This window comes from Tyto alba, unplaced genomic scaffold, assembly GCF_018691265.1.
Source record: "Tyto alba isolate M040663 unplaced genomic scaffold, T.alba_DEE_v4.0 Super-Scaffold_1, whole genome shotgun sequence".
Lineage (NCBI taxonomy): Eukaryota > Metazoa > Chordata > Aves > Strigiformes > Tytonidae > Tyto > Tyto alba.
In genome coordinates, this window is record NW_024881261.1 from 6,310,578 (window position 1) to 6,318,577 (window position 8,000).

Consider the following 8,000-nt stretch of genomic DNA (forward strand, 5'->3'; position numbering starts at 1 on the left):
GGGTAGCATACATGATGGTACAAGGTGAAGAGATGGGGGGGAGTGTTGAGAAGCATGACCTGATGGTATGCTTTGATCTGGAAAATGTTGTTCCATGAGGTGCTTTAGCTGAGCACAGCCTCTCTAATCTGTGTTTAAACCAGGCAGCCTATGATAACAGCAAACATCCGTAACAGAAAAACATCTGGCATAAACCACAAAATTCTCTGTAGCCTCTGTGTACTCTTTACCCTCATCTAGTCATTGTACAGCATTCCTTGCCCAAAGAACCGCTCTGATTAAGAAAACTATTAATATAGTGACGAACTCTTTGATTTTAGCAATTTATGCATAGGCTTCGTAAGGTCAAAATGCACACTACCGTTTTCTGTTTGCATTTTATTTCTCGTGCAAAACAAAGTTTTTGTGTTACAATTCCTGGACTTGACTAATCTTTTTCCATTATCTTATACATAAATTTTTTTCTACCTTACTGGAGGCTTTACATTCACTTTGATACCTACCTTTGCAAGCAAAAGCATTGTGCACTATATTTTCTGGTAGAAAAAAATACTTCATTTTGTGAAGAAGCCAGAGACAGTTACCATAAATCTGGGACCAACAGTTTGCTATAAGTCCAGGACCCATGTGCCTCCATGTGATCAGGACTTGCTTTCTGCCTGCAGCTACTCCAGTAGTGGGCAGACCATAGGTTACTGGGATGTTTCACTGGTGTCTGCCAAGAAGAGATGGGCATTTGGAAGCTCATCCTCATTTTTAGCTTCTCATTAACTGTTCCAAAGGGTTGCAAATACTGTGATAAAAATTAATTTTTAAATCAGTACTGACACCACAAACTTACCCCAAGATAACTGAGGGTATGGAAAAGACTGAAGAAGACGGGTCAGATTATGCTGTTCTGTTCTCCTAAGCAGAAACAGATAAAGAGAAGCCAGTGTCAACTGAAGTTTGCTTTATTATACTTGTCAGTGAAACTTCTTTGTAGTTTCAGGAGATGCTATGTTTTTAAAATTCTTCAATAAAGCACACAAAGGGAAGAAAAGCAGTGATCTTACTAGCATGGGGTAGATTTGATCCCTGCTCATGTTTTTTCCCCACTTCTTTCAGAACTGGGGTGCTTTTATTTTTTCACAGGTGAAATAGAACAAAAGCAGGAATAGCATCATATTTTCCAGACAACATGGGCATTTTGCTTTTCATTTGGTAAAACTTCCATACCTCCTCCTAGCAGCATAAGGATGATTTTTAAGAAATTAGCTGCAAAGGAAAGCTGACAGATAGCATTCCTCATCAGTAGACAGCACAACAGCTAGGATGTAGCAAATTTCATACCCAGCTTGCCTGTCAGCCTTGAGGGGTTTACAGGGACAGATTTTGTTTGTTTAGTTTTCCAAGATGTTAAGCAGAAACAACTCTGAGAGCACCCCAGACTAGCTGATTGTAAGGCTGCATCTGCAGTGTGGCGATAGCATAAGGGAGAAAACAAAGCCATGTCTAATTGTGGGATGAACAACTACAACACAGCATGGCCAACAGCAGAAATATATAATAATGTAAGCAGAGTATAATTTCAAATTGGGAAATGGTTTTATTCAGTGCTAATCAGTTGCCTCAATCAATAGAGGAAAAATTATGAGTGATTGTGTTGCAAAATTCCAAATCCAGGTCTGACCCCCTCTTGCAACTTGTTTTTTTTGCTGGTATCTGCAAACAGTCACGTGACTGGATTTTAGTAGAGAAGGAGTTTAGGGGATTCACAGATGAACAAATCCCTGCATGCAAATGAGTTTGAGTTTTACTTTACTTATTCCAGCTTTAGATGTCAGAGCAAGAATATGCCTTTATTCCACATAAGCAATAGCTTCAGGAAAGTGTCAAATTCTCTGAGTGTTCAGAGATCTTTAATAAATCTATTCTAACTCAGCCAACACAGTTACAAAGTTATTTTCTACTCCTTAGATATAGACTAAACAAAAAACCCTCACTAAACCCATCATTTTTGTAAGATTACCTTTGGGAGTAGAAAATCCAGGACCTGCTTTGGTTTGGGGTGAAGAAGAGAAGTTCCAGGTGGGAAGAAGAGAAGTTCCAGGTAGTTCTGTGATGGATGCATTTGACCCTTTAACCATCAGTAGTTTGGTACAGGCTCCAAAGGAAGTAAAGGCCTGAGCTGTAGCCAAGCCAAGAACTCCTCTAGTTCCAATCTGTTCTCTGAAAACCCACAAAGAAGCTGAGTGGCACAGTAAGGATCCATGCATATGAGCTTGGATCACTGATCATGTGATTAACACAATAATAGCGGGTGGCTTTTCCAGGACTTATCTATCAAGGAGCAAAGGAAGTTGTGGGTACAAGGAGTCTTGCTCATACCTTTCTCATTGCATGTAATTTGACTACAAGTCAACCACATTATTCCATAAATATGTGAGCCTTGTTTGAGCTCTCCCTGCTAGGCAGCACACCAGTGATCTCCCCTTGGGCTCAGATGCCCTGAAGATTGTTCCTTGAGGCAGAGAGACCTTTTACCCATGACAGATCTTTGGTAAGTGGCTGATGTCATGCATAACCCTGTAGTATGGTAACTTTGATTTGTGCCTTGGTAACTTTGATTTTGTCTTGGTAACTGTCATGGTTTGAGCTCAGAGGGCAACTGAACACCACACAGCTGCTCACTCTGCCTTTTTCCTCCAGTGCTGGCAAGGAGGAAATGAGGGAAAAGGCTTGGGAATTGAGATAAAGACAGGGAGGGATGACTCACCCGTTACGGTCATGAGCAAAAGACAGACCTGTTAAGGGAAGAAAAAAAGAACATAAATGTAATACAGACACTAACAACACTTAACAAACAGAGTAGGACAGTGAGAAGCATTACCACATTTTAAAAACACTTTACCCCCACCTCTCCCTTCTTCCTGGGCTCAGCTTTTCTCACAGACTCTGTGCTTTCTCCCCCCACAAGCAGTTCAGTGGGCAGGGAATGGGAGTTACTGTCTTCTGCTACTTCTTTCCTCTCGGTGTGGTGGGGAACTCCTCTCATTCTCCCCCTGCTCCCTCACGGCTCCCCTCTCACAGAAGACGGTCCTCCACAAGTTTTCTCCAACATGAGTCCCTCCCACAGGATGCAGCCCTTTCTGAGCTGCCCCAACGTGGGTCACCTCAGCTTGTTGCAGTCGAACTACAGTGCCGAACTACAACAGCCGGGGCTGCTTCTTCCCACAGGATGCTGGCTACCTTTGGGCAAAGTCACCTGCTCTGATATGGGAACCTCCACACCTGCAGGTCGGCATCTGCTCCACCACAGACCTCCATGGTGGCAGGGAGGGGCGGCCCTGCCTTCTCACCACAGGATACATGGGAGCTCTGCTCTGGAGCACCTACTCCACTTTCCTCCTCCTTTCTTCCACTGACCTCAGTGTTTCCACAGATGTCCTCGAAACTCCTCCTCACAACTCCAACTCCTCCTCCCAGGTTCCCCTTCTTAAATACATTATCAAAGAGGTGCAGTCACCATCACTAATTGGCTCGGCCTTAGTGCAGAGGTGGGTCCAACTTGGAGCCAGGGGAGCTTTGAGAAGCTTCTCACAGGAGCCACCACAGTACTCTCCTCCCCTGCTACCAAAAACCCTACTACACACACAAACCCAGCACATTAACTTTAATTTGTGCCTTCGTAACCTTAAGTTGTGCGTTGATAGTTTTGAATCACTGTTCAAATTATTGTGCCGTACAGTAAGACAGTGAACCTTGCCATTGAACTTTGTTAAGTCACACTTTTACAACATCGTATCAAAAGCACTTTCACTAATAGCTTTTATGATGATTCTTTAAGCAATCTAAATCACCCATTCATGACATCTTAACTATTTCTTGCTTGTCAAAATTTATAGAAGCGGGAGGAGGCATCTCTGACAGCCTGACCAACCTGGCTGAGGGACTGGCATTGCTAAGTATGAAGTGGCACAACTGTACCACACCATTGCAGGAGACATGTCAAAACATTGGGGCACAAAGATGAAGGGAGGGAAGGTGACTACAGATCAGTGGCATGTTTACTCTTGCATTAGTGTTGCACCAGCCGTGCAAAGACCTAGAGAAAGAATTCATTCCTTATTCTGAGAAAGAACAAAAAAGTCGTTCTTAAAAAATTCAATTTGAGAGTGAGAAAGATTCTTCCTTGCTTTCAAAAAATGAGGGAGTCTTTTGTTCCCAGGCTATACTGGCGCATCAGTGGTCAGGTAAGAACTTCTCAAAATCCCTTTTGCACACATCTTGCCCTAGAAAAGCAGCCTCCAACCCACTGTTACCACCAGACACATGCAAGGACTAAGCAAGAAGGAAACCACGTAGGATGGAAAAATGCAGCAGCACTGGTCACAAGCCTTATTTTGGTGGGTGCATTACGTAGATTTAAAAGTTAATTCTGTTGAGTTAATTCAATCAGTGTATCTGATTTATTTGTTAATAAACCTCAAACCTAACAGTTTCATATATTTCTAAAAAAACAGCCTCCAAGACATCACTAATAAAAAGTAAACCTGAGAATTGTGCAAGCAATTTACCAAATATGAAGAAAAGTGATGCTCAGCTCTTATAAATGCATGATTTTCAGCAAATTCCTGGATCCTCAGTTATATGGAATAACAGGGAACATTACAAAATCAGCAATTAACAAGCAGTTTTGAGTACCAACTGGCTAAAAATGAAGTGTTCATTTCCTTCCAATCAAAAAGTACTCCCTAGCAAGTCATTGGCAATCTAGAACTCTGAAGTGACACCTGTCAGTTGTTCCAGTCTGCCTGACACATTTAAGTCAAATCAAATGAAGAGAAGCACCTCAGCTGTAAAAATAGTATCTTATAAAAGCTGCTGAAATTTTAAAAACATTCATAATAGCCAACATATAAAGATACTGGAAGTTATATTCTAATGAGTAAGTGTGAAAAAGCAGAGAGAATTTTTTTTTTTTATGCATTTGTTTGTAAGTTGGATTTCTTCAGTTTTTGATGCAAAACCTCTTGGTTTTGTTCTTGGTGGCTTTTCTTCCCAATTGCCATCTTTTCAGGCAGTATTGTGGATGGCAATAGCATTTTACCTATTATTCATCAAAGATTCTGTAATAAGAATTTAGTCTGAACTTTTACTGAAGCTATATAGGTCAGGGGAAAAAGCAAGCTTATCTTTGCATAAACATTTAGGGTTTGCAAGGATGAAGTGCAACAGGAAATTTTACCGTATGATATAAAATAGGCAGTTGAGTGACTGAGACATTAACATGTGTTTGATAACACTCTGATAACACACATTTGGATATTGGACTATTAATTTAAACACTTAAATAAATTTCACCTTCGCATAGTATTAATTCACAATTTGAATTAGCTTTATTTGACCATGTTGGATGTATAGGAGGTGTGTGGTATTTTTGCCATATACAAAAAGCAACCGTATGCTTGCAAGGGGAATAGTGTTATATGGTCTAAAAAGAAAATCATCTCCAAAACTAAGCTCAAGTTCTCCAAGATAAATTACATATTGCATGTGACTGCTGCAAAAAACCCTGATGTTGACCTGCAACGATGCACTACTCTGCATCAGCTTGGAGCAGTGGCACATTTTTCTCTATGTGAAACTTTTGCTTGGTTTAATATTTCACTTGCTCAGAAAGTCTTGTCACCACTCTCTGCCTTCCTGTCTATCTTGTAAATTATTGTTGCTGTTAAGCACTTCTGCTTAATAGATTCAAGTTAGATATACTGGCTGCATCCTATCAAGTCCACTGATGAAGTAAACACTGAAATGTCAGGGAAAGAGTTCAGGGAGACAGGCCAGGAATAGGGTGAGGCAACTGTGATTAATCAGAAATTATTTACCTGGGCTGCCTATACCCTCCCTGGCCATTTACTGAAAACACATGTAAAGACTAACTTTACAAATAAAACTCATTGTGAGAGCAGTTATAAGCTATTCTCCTGAGCAATAGGTCAGCTTGCAGACCATACTTGAAACAGCTACACTGCTGTACTAAGAGAATATAGGTTCTGAATAATTTCTCTACAATAGCACTTTAGCATATTTAAAAGGTTAAATGTTCTAAAGAGAAATAAAAGCAATGGTTGGGCTACATTTTAACGCATTTCGTGAAAGTTAGCATCCAGCTGCCAAAAAGAACGTGATCTTTCCCCTCACGTTTGTAATGGGATGAGGTATGGTTTGGTCTTTTCAGGCCCAGATTGGTTACGCAGCTGCAGAGTAAACAGGTGCTGTAATTTGAGGTGTATGATGTGCAAGGAGATCAGCTGAGATGACCTTATGGACCTCTTTCAACCTTCAATTCCCTGCTACGCCAAAGGTGAAGTATAAAATGCATCACATGGGATGGCAGAAGGTGGTAGTGGATAGAAATAAAAAGGCCAAAATAGATGAAGGCAGTATCTGTACTGTTGAAAGTTGCTCAGAGAAGATGAATTAAAAAGGCCAGGTAGTTTAGATAGAAGAAGATAGAAAGATAAATTGGATGACCCCTTAGGATCTCTTCTATCTATTTTTAAATGGTGTGTTAGACAGCATACCAACCATATATCAAGATCACAACAGGAGTCTCTTCTTTCCTCTGTGTGCTCCTTTTTGCACAACTGTCACACTTACAGATATCAAATTCTTGTGTATGTTGGTTGGAGGAGTACTCCTTAAAGATGCTGGTGGCCTTTTCTCTCCATGTATGCCGTGGCATGTGAATATTTTCATAGAGTGCTAGCTGCTACATGTCAAAAAGGCAACTTTCCCAAATTACATACCTGAAAGATAAGTAATGGCAGTAGCAAGTATAATCGTCTGGTGATCTATTATACAGTAAAAAAAATTGAGAGGAACTCAAATAATAGAAAGTCAGGCTCAACGCAACACCAGGTCTAGTTTCATAGTCAGCAGTGTTTCATATAGCATCTCTCATACTGTTACTTAACTGTCTTGTAGACCAGTGCCTACTATCAGACAACTTCAAATTAACTGTAAATTTTTAAAAATGTCTTACTATTAATAATAGCGCATGACCTTTGTCAATGACTTTAAGATAACACAGTATTACCAGAAGAGAATAAGTTTTTAGGAGATTCTTCTTTGAGAAGAGTTAGTAGGTCCAAGAAGTGTGAGCTTGTCTCCTGGTTTATGTGTATTCTGTCCGTTGTCCCAAATTTTTATACTGTTCACCATTCCAGAGTTTCTTATGCAATATCATTAATCTGATGAAGAGGACTTTGAAAAAACTGGTCAGACTCATTTCCTGTAATCCTTTGACTCTTCTGAATAAAAATAAAAATCTGGCGCTCTAAGCAGAGCTGAAAATAAACTGAGCAATGTTATCTAAAGGCAAAACCATTTTTTAAAATTTCCAATTAAAGCAAACCAGAAGAAGAAAAAGTCAAGTGTTCAAGGCCTATATCTAGTCATAATTTCTCAGTATCAGTGTGATAGAGTTCTGATTAGTATATTGCCTTCATTTCTTCAAACACTATTTTAGTCACTGACATATCATTGATTCTTTATTAATATGATAATTGTTTAAAAGGCACTGACAAGGAAAAAGAAAAATCAAGGAGCATTAATCACACGGTCTAATTATTTTTTTAACACAGTAAATACTTACTGAGTGACAAACTACTTTTTATCTAGGTCTATAGATATGGGGAATTGCCAGACTTTAAGGGAGCTGAGTGATCAGAGACTGCAGTAGGAAGCATGGAGGTAGCAGTGCAGAATTACCCGTGGGGAAAGCAAGTCTGGGGACCTTGTTCTCTGTCCCCACCAAGGGGAATAACTGCACTTCCAGGGTGTCACAAACCTAGGGATGGTTGCGTTTTAGTATAATATCCTCTTTTTTCCTGTTTTCCCCCTATTCCTCAGGTTCTCCTGCAGGCCCTTTTGCTGATCTTTCTCTCTGTGGATCTGACAGCTCAAGTAATTGGTATGTAGACACAGCATCATACATCACTGCTAGATACACC